This window comes from Paralichthys olivaceus, chromosome 3 (genome assembly GCF_024713975.1).
Source record: "Paralichthys olivaceus isolate ysfri-2021 chromosome 3, ASM2471397v2, whole genome shotgun sequence".
NCBI lineage: Eukaryota > Metazoa > Chordata > Actinopteri > Pleuronectiformes > Paralichthyidae > Paralichthys > Paralichthys olivaceus.
The window spans coordinates 5,745,787-5,759,728 of NC_091095.1; the positions used below are offsets into that span (position 1 = coordinate 5,745,787).

At 40.4% G+C, this 13,942-nt stretch overlaps 1 long non-coding RNA gene across 1 annotated transcript; it reads left to right on the forward strand.

Moving 5' to 3' along the window:
- The first annotated feature begins 7,497 nt into the window (after positions 1-7,497).
- LOC138407166 (uncharacterized) lies at positions 7,498-9,969 on the forward strand. Its single transcript, XR_011240580.1, has 4 exons — positions 7,498-7,716; positions 8,341-8,549; positions 8,851-9,039; positions 9,360-9,969. It is a non-coding gene; the product is annotated as an uncharacterized lncRNA (long non-coding RNA).
- The last annotated feature ends 3,973 nt before the right edge of the window (positions 9,970-13,942 follow it).

Below are 13,942 nucleotides of genomic sequence, written 5' to 3' on the forward strand. Positions count from 1 at the left end.
CCTGTTTTCATTAAATAACTAATTAAAAACAAAGTATTTGAACGTACATCAGTGTGATAAGAACTTTACCTAAAATGACAGAAACCATCTGTGAGAAAAATGTACTACTTTCGGTCCATGTCCCATCTAACATGGAGGAGGCGGGGTTAATGTCCTATACTGCAGCCAGCCACCAGGGGGCCACTGAGACGCTTTGGCTTCACTTTCATGGTATCTGTGTCCCACCATCCAATTTCAACTAACCCAGCCTTGTGTACAACTACTTTCTTAAGTGTGTAGGGTTGAATTTCACGTCGCAATTTCTCAGGTTGACCAGACACTTGGAAACTTGTAAGTAAAACACCTTGAAAAGAACATTTGGACTTTTCTCATTGCAAGAAAAGCTGAACTACACTGATCATAACCATCTTCCATCTAACTAACATATGATAACACAGACCAGGAGCAGCTGCTGAAGCCGCTCATAATGTCATAAATTAAACCTGTGCTTTTTCAGCTAATTCAAGTTAAAATATCTGCTCTGGAAATTAGCTCTGTTCTTTCTTTCCACTTCTAGAAATTGTTGGTTATAATAAACGCTGAGTGACTCCAGCCGCAGCTTTACAGTGAGGCGGCATAGCAGCTTATTTCCATAAAGGTTCTCCAAGTTCACACAGTTGACCACAGAGTGGTTCAGCACATACAAGCAGGTAACGGGTTTGAAATTGGTCTGTGGATTAAAGTCTATGGCTCAACTCACAAAGATCTTGACCTTAATATAGTCTGCAGGGATGGTCGTTGCAATGGAATGTAAAGTGAGTGTGTGTGTGTGTGTGTGTGTGTGTGTGTGTGTGTATGTGTGCAGCACGACAACTGTGTAAAAGCATCTGTAGCTTAAATGAGCTCACATGCAGATTGTTTCTTCTTCTTGATGGTATTTAAATAGAAGTGTACGAGAGAGGTGTTCCACAACAACATAGATTTAAAGGCACAACAGTATACACTATTAAACAACACGATAACAACCACAAGAAAAAACACATAACGACGCAGCTAAAAATCATGAATAAATTAGCACGCCCATTACTCTCGCACCGCCGGGCCCACGGCCTCATTGAAATATAGGTCTTTTCAACACATATACCTAATATACTAAAAAAGAACATTTAAAATGATTCAGTGGCTTGTGTGAACGCATTAATTTTCAGTACTAAAAATATATTTTTAAGCAGGTCTCGGTCGCTACTTTTCTCTTGTGTGGAATGCATAATGGATTCCTATGTAATCCATTATGGCTGATGAGGGAGCGGGAGATAAAGAGTCTGCAGCAGCGGCAGCCACCCGGGGTTGTTCTTCTTTAAATGAAGTTTTAATAAAGAACGACGGAAAGGCTGCACAAGGTCAATTATCAGACTGTGCCCGGGATCTGATGCTCTGCTCAGATCCTTAGTTAACCATAATAGCTGTCAGTCACAGCCTGCTGATCTACACGTAAAAGCGTGAGATGCCCAGACGAAGGCTGAACCGATCTATCCAACACCTCTGTCGGTGTACGTTTACTGTTGACTATTTTTCGTCCTGACTGGCACATAAGGTCACCACTGTCACAGACAGGCAAATCAGCAGCGCTCACTGTGGTTGACGTTCATTTGTCAGCGCCCTCGTTGAGGAGGATATCTCTTTATGCATCAAGAATACGTTAAAAGTCACTGGGGGAAGAGGTGGAGATATTAATATCATCCGTCCGGGTGCTCGCTCGGCGTTGAAAGTTGAAAGGCCCCCATCTCAAAGAGTGAGGTGGATTTAATGTACAGGGTGCTTATGAATACACTTATGTATTCATTTGAGCAATAAACGCCGGGCTGGGTCCCACACAGAAAAACAAACTGCCTAGCTTCCGGCAGCCATTTTAATTAAATGCCATGGATTGTCAAATTTATCGATCCCTCCGCTCCCCTGACACAAGCTTGAAGGATGTCCTGTTCCATTTCCATATCTTTAGCGGGTTCTGCTGCTAATGTGAGGTGAGGGATGGAGGGAGATGGAGGTCTGCTTGGCTAAAACAGGCCTGGCTCCCGCAGCGTGGAGTGGAGGGAGAGAGAGAAAGAGAGAGAGAGAGAGGGGTCTAAGTGGATGCAGATAGGCTAAAGGGGGAGTAGAGGGGGGGTGCACATGTCCTGAAGCGATAGCCTCAGAGCCTCACTCTCCCTCGCTCAGAGCAGATCTGTGTACAGATGGGTGTCTGACAGGCCTACAGCTGTTCGCCTAATTGTTCATTAAGTGTTCTATTGATTCCCTTATTTCGAGTACATGTGTCTTTCAGCCGCCACGCTCCATGTGAAGTGGCGGACACACATGCCACACACGCACACACACTCACATTTACTCACACCTACACACATCCTGGCTGGGCCGAGATGACAGGACCGCTTGATGCTGGAAATGCGAGCTGCCACTTCTAATCCAGGGCTTCTCTTTCCGCGGGGTCCGGCAGGGCCTGGAAAGCGATGCTGCGCTTGACGCACCAGGCTTTTATTTTCCAAACTTTTAGCATCAATCAATTAAAGTGCTGGCAGCAGCATGGAAAAATGTTTAATTCCTTGTTAAGCGGCGGCAGCCTCAGATTGCACCTGGCTGATAAGGGAGCTTGTGTGAGTCTATTAGATCCTGATACTCTTGCCTGATTACTCGGGGAGAATACAAGCTTTACTTTAGGTGGAGGAAGATCGAGAAAGATAGTCGGGAGGAGAAGAGAGGAGAGGAGAGATGGAACTCAAGCTCAGCACCATCAACTTGAAGCAGATCAGATGTGATCTTCTGTTGTGGATTATGCCATTCACTGGGAGCAGCTCTGATCCACATTTAATCTGCAAGCAGAACAGATAAAACCCATTCCAAGGCCCAGGCTCTTGCATTAATCCTCTTTACAAAAAAATTGCAGTTATTTAAATTTCCATAAGGAACAGATTCATCCTTCGACTGTTCTAAGTGCACCTTGCTCTCTGTAGCGTTGACAAAGTCTCCCAGAGCGACAGTATCCTACGACATCCACTTGACGCAACACGAGATGGAAAAATCAGACAAAACCTGAGGTGATAGTGACAGAGTTTCCCTCCGTGTGGGCGATAAAGCAAGATCATGCAGAGCACGTACAGAAGAAGGCAATTTGTCTCAGTGCTTTTATGAATTTATAGAAAAGGCAGCAAATAGAAAGGGTAGTATTATATGGACTGGTCAACGCTAAAGGGAGAAAAATCACCAGACAAACTGTAACCATTTCTCTTTTTTCCCCTTTGTTCTAAGCCTCACAATTTGGCTTTCAAATTGGACTTAGCGCTTCAGTGAGTCAAGTCATATACTCCCAGCCCGGGTGGTCGTCTCCATTTCTTGGGCGAAGAAATTCTGTTGGCCCTCCCGCGTTGAGTGGAGTGATAATGTTCTCTGTAAAACACAATCAGTCACCTCCCTCCTTGCCTTTGTATAAGCCTCGAGGACCCCCAATCAATACTGGCTGGCTGGGTGACTTATCATCGCGGGCTGGCCGCAGAGCTGAGTCGAGCTGAGCAGGGCAGGAGACAGCGAGCTGCATCCTGATGCAGACGTGAGGTGAGGCCCGTTGGTGACTTGGCCACGAGGCAGTGACCAATTTGTTGTGAGCCAACACAGAGAGGGATGGTGGAAAATATCTTAGAGAGGCCAAACACACTCACTGTTTATACAATTTTACAAGATCACGTTGACGTAAATCAGATTTAGGAGGAATCCATTATAAGAGATTGAATCAAATACTCATAATCATGTTTTCATTTGTGTCATCTGAAACTAATCATAAACTTCCCCTCCCCTGTGTTAGTGGATTGGACTTAAATCAAACTAAAATGTCAAAGTACACATCAGATTTTTTCAAACATGGTTTCTGTCATTTCAGGCAGTTCCTGTCACACTGATGTTTAAGTGTCAGGACTGACAGCTGAGACTGATCCCACTGCACGATCACTACTGCACAGACTCTGGCTCCAAATGACGTCAGATAGCAGCAGCCATATTTGATTCAAAGGACATGCAGATGCGTTGTCCATCTTCATACTAACATACAAACTGTGAGAGGACATTAAGATCTCCAGTACATACAATAGACCTACTTTATTAATAGAAAGTGGTCCTATAAGATACAATATGCGAGTCACAGTCAGTTTGTATGACCACCTATGACAAATCATATCAAGCACATTAAAAAGCCATGTGAACCCCTGTGAGGTCTTGAACAGCCTGCTGGTGTATAATGTTGTTGCACTCACACTGTCTGCTGACACCAAGCGAGCTCTTTAAAAACAGGAGAACTTTAATCTGGTGTACAGACACTACAACTGCTTCTGAAGGCCACACAGGATGATGTGTAGTCCTGAGCGGTTGTCTCTTGGCCTTGCTTGCCTCTGCAGTTTTAACACAATACTTTCAAGGTCTTTACTCGACACTTACACTGTTGTCTTTCAGTTTTTAAACGACCACCGTGGGCTCAAGACAACGTGAAAAAAAAAGCACACCGCTCGAAAATTACCTGTGAATCCAAATTTAGATAAACACAGTTGTGTTTCCAAAAATCCTGACGTCAAGGCACTTTACATTTCAGAGTGAAACCCAACAAGTCTCATAATGAGCAAACTTCCATTTTGACAAGAAGACGCTTCCACCAGAACCAGACTTGGACCCGGTTGGGTTGAGAGGAGAGAAATGGGAGGAGAGGAAGAGAACGAAAAGAGATAGAGACCAGGAACAATTATTACAACTAACATACTTATAGATAGATATATGTTGATAATACAGCATACAACATTTGACAGGTTCTTCCCTGACATATACCGCATCCTTCCATCAGTTGTAATCAGTAGCTTTTGTGTTATTCTGCTAACTAACAGACAAAAACAAATGGCAATGAACACATCATTTCTTGGTGGAAGTAATAATAAGAATATTACTGATAATAAATAATTATATATATGTTTCAACACAGCCTTTGTACAGAGTTTATTAATAAAAAAAACTAAAATGAAAGGGCTCATGTTTGCAGTAACTTTCAAAGCTTGATTCACAGAAGTTACGCACTTTTTAAGTTCTCTGAAAAATTCCAGTTTTCTATAAAATCTACATAATTTTACAATGTATGGTGATTAAAACCATATCTTTCTATCATTTCACTGGGGATGCACTGATTCCATTTGTTGATGTTGTTGAATGTTGTTTAGATCAGATAATGTAACTATCAATCAGTTCAATTTTCACAACATTATTGTTTTTGCATAATCTTTTAAACCTAAACCTAAATCTAATTGGATGAATGTCATTCAAATATCGTTCCTTGTGTTTATCTTAAAACAGGATTCGCTAAGTCATCGCTAATTTGCTGGCGTATGCAGGACTACCAGCTGTCTAAAGACTCGATGCAATCAAGGAAATCACATGAACCAGTTAATTGAAAAAAAAAGTTAATAGGCCACCACTGAATATGCATTTGAACTCATTAATTTTTGCAAAGTATGCTAAGCACATGTTGGAATCAATGATCTGCAAATGTCTGCCTACCGCCTCGTCTTTTAACACCATGTGTGTTTGGATTTGAATGGACTGATGTTTTGACTTCAAGTCAGTAAATTATAATGAATAAATATTAAGTTGTACATTCGGGACTTGGGTGGCGTCAAAACCGTCTCTTCGTTGGGTTACATAATATTATTGTAGTATTTCTAATTTTACATTATTCATTTCAGATTGTGTCTATTCTTTTATTTCTAATTGCATTTTCCCTATCTTGTCTTATTTTCTCTCAGATGCAGTTGTTAGACAAGGACAGTTGTTAGACAAGGACAGTTGTTAGACAAGGACAATATAGACTCAGGAAGATAAACTAGAGCCACAGCAGTGAACCTTTAATGCTGAATACACCAGTGGACTAGAGATGAACCAGCTGAGGTCTAATCTGCTCGACTCTAATGTTTCAGTTTCTGTGGCCCGTCTATTACAACAGTGAAAAAGGAGGTTGCAGTTGGAATTGTCTTTAACTTTGATGATGTTTGCAGCCACGCCGGCTTGTTAATGGCCTCTAATTGTCCCAGTGAAGACAAGATGTTGACATTTGTTATGTGTTCACAGTCCAGGGCTTTGCTTTAGTCATTATGCTAATTCAACCATTATATATCTGGGGGTATTAATGGGACTGACGCAAGTGATGTTACAGGTAAAGGGCTGTGAAATGGTCTGTAAACAGAGGGAATTGATTCCAAGGCTGAGGCGATTGTCACCAGCCGGCGCTGAACTGCACAGATAGCCTGCTCCTCCCCGTCTCCCCCCTCTCCTCCTCCCTGTCTCCCCCCTCCTCCCTGTCCGGCCTGTCAAATAGTCTCCGACAGCATTCAGCAGAGGCTGTCAGGGGCCATCAAAAAGGTACCCAAACACAGCGTGGAATGCCGTCTGCTTACAAAAATGAGACTGGATCAGGATCAATACAGTTTACCCCACTTGCCCAACACCAGAGCGCATCCATCTACTAACACCATCGCAGCACGGCCCTCAGAATCAGCTGCAGCTACATGGCTCTGATTCTCTGACTGTAGCCAGCTCCCTGTCACACAGAGGATGGACTTATTTTACACAAGCATTGCTTTTGAAGGACTCAAAGATGATGCACAGATTTATTTTGTGAGTTTGACTGCCGATAGGTTCGGATTCTGTGGACGCACGAATCTGACTAAGAAATTCTTGTTTGTTTTCAATGATATAATACAGACAGACGTCAGCTCAGATAGATCCAGACAGGACATTTTGGAAAAAAGTGCATTCATAGTTTAAACTGGAGTAACGGTTATTGTCTTGTGTTACTGTTCAAATTAAAACGACTTCAGCTCAAATTGTGTTATTCTCTGTTTAATTATATTATATTTTATGGCCCATTTTAACTGAACATTGTGTCGTAGCTCAAGAGGGAACCTGCTGAAACTCTTATAAGTCCATAACAATTACACTTTTTTAACAAATTAATATTTACAAGACCCACGCCAGTTGATAAAAATATTAGATCTCATGCATAGCTTATTTGATGGTCTTATAAATCATTTACCAAAGATTGGCCCATTTTAGCTGACTCCACCATATGTTTCATAGTTTTCTGTTGAGTAACATATAACAACAATTATACAACATTATGAGGCAATAAAAGATAAACAACACAAGTACTTCCACTACACTGTAACAAATTACTGTAAAAATACTGGATATTTTGCACAGTAGTGTACCGTTTTCCATTAATACAGTTGAATACTGTAAATTCTGATGTTTTTGAGGAACAAAATATTAACAGCAAGCTACTGTAAAATCTTACAGTAAAAAGCAGTATTTATTTATTTTTTACATAAAACTACCTGTAATCCTACAGTATAGTACAGTATTTATTTATTTTTCAGTTTCACTTTAAATCAGACTTGATCTTCGGTCCGTTTAATAGTTCATCTGAGCAAAATAAAACATTCAATGAAATTAAAAATAGGCCTACACATCAGTCTGTTTATTTGAGATTGAGGACACAATAACAAGAAGATGAAAAATTACTTTTCATCCGGACTCTTATACTGAAAGCACCAAACTGGATGGAGCACAAGAGGCATCACCTGCTGTTTTCCTCACCGTTCTCTCGTCAACTGCGCAGAGCACCCTCATCCATCCTGTCTCCGTGGCTTTCTTAAGAAGGTAAATATGATCTTGCAAATGTCAGCATAATGCTGATGTGATTTTGTGTTGGATTAACATTTTATTGACTGTTTTTTACCGAAAAGATTGGGTCAAAAGTACGTGCCACACGCTAGCATACGTAACTCATTTAGCAACTATGTGGACAAAAGTTTAGCTTTCTGTTGAAGCACATTGCTTAACTTAGCATTAGTTGGCTTGGGCATTTGATTTGTAGTCAGATCTAATTAAGGTGGGCTACAAGGTTCTATTTTACCATTTGTTGTTTTACTTTTTCAAGTTTATAGGGAGAAGCTTGTTATGCAGGTTGATGCAAAAAGCTAAAAAGTAGCTTCAAATATGCACTAATGTGATATACAGCAGCTAAAGGTTAGTTGACTAGTTAAAGATTTTTTTGCTGTGAAGGCCTGTAGTTAAAACATGATTATTTGCAACATATGTGGTAAAACCTGCAGGAATACATTTGCACATGTCAGGCACAGGCAAACTCATAGTTGTTTCTTAATATATATATGCCCACTACTGTGTCAGTCAAGCAGAGCTCCTTGATCACTACCCACTGCCTGAGTATCAGTTTGGGGTATGTCTTTGCTAACTCTTCATCATTCTGTCCCAACATTTTAGATTCATGTCATCCATTGGTGATGAAATAAAGGTCATCATCCATAAGACTTTGCCCAATTTGTCTGAGGATACTCAAAAACAGATCATCACAGCACTTGAAATCTCGGGTGTGGAATCAACAGAGGACCTCAAATACGTGCAGCAGGATGACCTCAAAGATCTCTTGCCTGTTATCCAGCAAAGGAAACTTCTGGAGGCATTCAAAATAGGTAAGTATTATCAATATAGTGTTTTCATGTCCAGTTAAAGCTGCAGTACTTGGTCAAAAACAAGAAAGTTTACACTCAGCTGACATATGGAATGAACGCAGAATGAAGTAGTGATTTGGGCTGGCCACAGACTATACAGTTTTTATTATTTTACTCTAGCTTAACGTCTATTCAAAAAAATAAATGGAATTGCCATACAAATTCACAATCTCTAGTGTTTATGATATGAGTTTGCATGCATATGTGGCAAATATTGTGAAATAGTGATAATAATAATATATTTTATTTCCATCTGTTGTAGAATCTACTACAGTCACACTTGATCTACAAGTCTTGCCCGATGACTCAACACATACAAGTCTGACTTCGCTCTCTAGTCCATTGCCTTGCTCTTCATCTTCACTGTCCAGCATTTCATCTCTTTCAAGCTCTTCAGAACCTTCAACACCATGTACTTCGCACAGCCTAAGACAATCAGCCAACATATCCAGTAAGTGGCATAAAACCTTTGACGTCCCATGGGATAAAATGCCAGAGGAAGTGCAGTCAGCCATTGCCAACAGCAAGAGACCTGCTCCTGACAAGCGACGCCAGATGATACGAATTCTTGTAATCCTGGATCATGAATGTTTTGTTTCTCATAAATAGTTTTAGATCATTCTCTCATAATTATGAGACACAGGGGTCATTATCATAAAAAGACATTTTCATTTTTTATTCAATTAATGTGATAGTGTTCCATATTAATGCAAATTATCTTTACTTACCATACCTAATATCTTATATACTTTTTCTATTATTACATTTTAGGCGCCTCATTGGGATTAATCCTGAGAGGGGAAGAAAGACCAGCCAGAAGAAGGTGGTATCAAAGAAGACGGGGAAGCTGGTCCACAAAAAGGCAACAACGGTGAATCCCCATGTGGCCACTCTACTAAAAAATTTGATGGACTTTGAGTGGGGCTTTATTAAGCCAGTATAGTTCAGTCCCTCTGTCTCAGATGTCCAGGTTCACTTTTGGACTTACCATTGTTGAGAGCCTGTTTGATATGTTATTGTTAACGGAATGTGTGAAATTAAGTTAGATTTTACTTAGTTTTCCTAGCTGCTATGCATTTGATGCAGTGACTTTAACCCAACTGTTGTCTTTGGGTGAAGGAGGAAGGAAAAAAACTAGCAGTAAGGTTAAATGAAGTTGAATTGGCTGATAATTTGTACTCATATGCTTTGCAAACAGTCAAACCAGACCTGGTCAATTTTGACCCGGGGAGGAAAGTACAAAGTTTAATGAATGTAATGTTAGCCATCACTTGTCATAGTTCAAGAAAAATTCTGACAACCAAGTAGTAATGGTGTTTTTATGGATTTTGTAGATACTGAAAATGTTCAGCTTTAATAAATGCTTAATGTTGTAAGGCCATCTCTTGTCTGAGCCATTTCTGTGGTAGCTATTTTAATTTATTATTATTATTATTATTATTTCAGGGGTTTTCATTTTTAAATGTACAACTTTTAAATCATTTGTTCATATCATTGTGAAGATCACATTGTACAATTTTACAGTAATAAGTTGTTAATGGAGAATACTGTAGGAACTGTAAAATAACAGTATAATTGCAACCAAAGAGCTGACAGTATAATACTGTAATGTTTATTTTCCATACAGCACAGTACTGTAATATTTTTACAGTACTAAACTGTTGTTGTAGATCACAGTAGGTACACTGTAGAATAACAGTTTCAAGCTGGCAACTGTAGCTGCCAGTACTTTACTGTAATTTAACAGGAAATTTTGTTACAGTGTACATCAACAGCTCTAATACAAACACTGTGTAGGGCTGTGACTCACGCTTATTATTGTCTTGATATTATTATAATTTATCGATTAATCCACAGCATATTTTGTCAATTAAAATATTGATTTTATGATCTAGAAACACTGTCCCAGTCATCTGAAGCTCAAGGTGACAGTTTTAAGTTGCTTGTATTTTCCAACTAACGTTCCACAACCCAAAGATATAACGTCTACAGTCACACAAGACAAAAAAAACTGCAAACTCTCGCAACACAGGAACTGGAATTAAAGAATGTTTGAAATTATAGCTAAAGAAATTATGAAAATAGCTTTTTATTCAAATTATTGCAGCTCTTATTTATACATGTTTTAATATATGTGTTATATGATGGCGTAAACTTAATATGAGAGATAATGAAACAGCCGATACGGGCGCCAAAGTTTCATGATGTCTGCTCATACATTAAAAATAAGATGAAATCCTTTGCTCAAATTAAAATACTTTTTATGCCTTATAAATACTGGGAAGCCAGACTCTGCTTCACATCACATTACTGAGGCAGCCTAACAGCTATCCTGTAACAACAGGGGGAGATGACCACCGGCTGTCATGTTCATTTAGCTGTGGTTGAGCTCACAGAGCAGGGAGCAGGCTATAAAGCTGGACCTGCACTGCCACACAGTAATTGAATTACTCTTCCATCCACCCTTGTATTCATTTATCGTTCTGAAATCTGCTAGTAATAGTAAAAGGGATGTTTTTGATCCAGTCCTTCAGACCGGAGGGAGAGAGTACACTGACAAAGGTCCTGCATGGAGTGTATCTCTTTTATAATAACCATTTGCAGAGCAGTGAGGCCTTGTGTGCTTATATCCGTCAATCCAGGTGTCTCGGTTAACATGGATATCAAATAACAGCCTGCTAACCAGATCTGTCAAAAACATGAGGCTAATAATTACCTGCTTCTGTATTGGGGGTCGGAGAGGAGGCGCCACATAATAAATCTGCTGTATTCATCCAGAGAAAATTCCTCTTTTTTTTCTTGATAGGGTTTGAATACGAAGCCCAGGCTAATAAAAGATTGGCCTGTCATAATGAATCAAGAGGGCCAGTGTCAGGTAGGTAGTGTGAGTCTATCCTCTCACATATCCATCTCTGGAACAAGCTCCATTGCGCCTACATGGCTGCAGAAAAGAGGCCGGTCGACACCCCATTTTGGCTCCCTCGGCTGAAATTAACTTTGGGCCCAGGAGAGAAAGAGAGACAGTGTTCGGAGCAGCATGGCTTCATTTTCTCCCGCAGCGAGCATCGGAGCCCCAGAGGGACACCAAGACGGATTTGCATGCCACTCGCTATTCTCCGCTACCTGCTTCAAATTTATTATTGTGGCAAGTCAGCTTCCCCAACAGCAACTTGGAGGACTTTTCAAACCTAAATGGTATCTGCAGGCGGTCAGGAGACACATAGAAATCATACACACTCACACACACACACACACTCCCTGTTTCTGTCACACACACTGAGGAGGGGAAAAGCTGCATCAAAAAGTAATCATGGAGATCAGAATACAGCTGTCAACGGCACCAAACAAAAAGTGATGCCTCTGATGAAGTGTTAGACTCTTTCAGAAGCAGGAAACACTCGGCAACTTTTCACCCAAAGTTTGTTGGCTCTGATGAAGCTGTACTGTGTGGGTCATCAGCGTGGCTCGGCGGGCTAAGTCATGACACACACAGTATTTGTGAAGCTGTGCCTCACCTCAGCCTGCGTCATATCTCATCCTCCTCTATCGACCACTTTTTCCTGTCCCTTCAGACGGTTGAAATTCAGCCAGTGAAATCAATAAAAATGCCAAAATTCAGCAGCGGTGGGCTGATCTGGTGAAGTGGACCAAACAAAATGATAAATAAACCAGTTATTTTCATTACAAATTAATTAATTTATTATGTTTTCATCTCGGTTTGTGCGTTAGTAGGATTTCAGAAAAACTACAGGACGGATTACCATGACACTCGGGTAAGGACCCATTCAGTGCTGGTGTGGATCTGGATGAGGTTGTGGAATCAGTTTTTTTTTCCACTGTCTTTAACAGGATGGGGCGTTTTTTCAAAATGTCCATTGACTTCTCAGAGAACAATTCAAGGCATCAGGTTACCGGGGGCTGATATTTATGATCAAGTGCGATTAAAAATCCGGATCTAGAGAATTTCAATGTGTGCCTTCTCTTCTTGTTTTGAAAAGGGCCCATAATTTATTTATTTGCCTTAGTTCAATATTCAGATATTCATTTTGCTTTTAAAATCCTCACATTAGAGAAGATGCAATATGAGAATGCTTTTGTTGAGAAATCATAAAACGATCAATTACTATAAAAATATATTTGCTTATTAATTTTCTGCCAATCGATTCATCAATTAATTGACATGAATCTTTTTTTTCCCCCACTATTGTGGGAAAAAAATGCATTTACAATAAAAAAGTTTGGTAACTGTTGTTTTAGTGCTTGTTAAAAAGTGATGAGCTGAAACAAAGATCCCTGTCTGGACGTGATAATCTGACATGTGTCTGCCAGTCGCTGCACACGTGCACTGAGCAGCGTTCAAGGTCAAATACCAGTGTGGAGGTCACGAAGGAGTGGCACTGGGAGAAATAATGAAGTCTGGGCCCGTGATGCCCATTACCTTTCCTTTGTCCCCTACAAATGAGTATCATTCATGTGATCATCTATTATCATGTTATTGGATGTAAATTTAACAAGCTGTTGAGAGTGCTGGAAAATCAATACCTTTTAAATGCTGTTTATGTGTGATTAACGGTTAATATCCTCACAAATTATTTAATATAATAAGGTCATTTGTCTTTCACATGAGCCCGGCACCCTGCAAAGAATAATAGAATAATAAATGAGGACACTAGTGAAGAGGAGATTTCTGATGCTTTCCCCGGCTCCATTTTATTACCCATATCCTCTTTACAACTACAAAGCTGCACTATGGTTATTTTATGCAAGTCATAAAATTAGGCTGAGATGGAATTAGCAGACTCGGGGCTCTTTATAGGTCAAGCCGGTAGTTTATGAGCCCACGGCTCCCTGGCACTATTGTCAGGAGGCTAGTTAGAGGGGTCTTTAAGCATGATTTAATATGTCCATGCCTTGGAAAATAGTTAAATAGCTAATTAAATGGAGGAGTTAATTTACATATTAATTGACCTTCCAGTAATATTTATATTGATACCTACATGAGGAGCCCTTGTCTTCATTGCCTTTCATCATAGTTAGTCTGAGCAAATATGGTGTAACTTTTTTTGTTTAAACTCAAGTTTCTTTTTATTGTCGCTGGAGAGGGGCTGTGTATTCCCCGCCATGCCAGGCGCACAGCTGGCCGCGCTCTTGTGTGCCGAGTACTCCTTTTGTTGTTGGATAATGGAGGAAGCACCATAAACAGAGATGGGATGTGGCCTGGGGGGGGCATTGCGGGTAGGGTGGCTGGAGTGTGTGTGTGTGTGTACATGGGGGGGGGGTTGACAAAGGAGCTTGAGGAGGTGGAGGACAGTGTCTGTGTCAAAGCTGCTCTTAATTATATCTCTAATCACCAA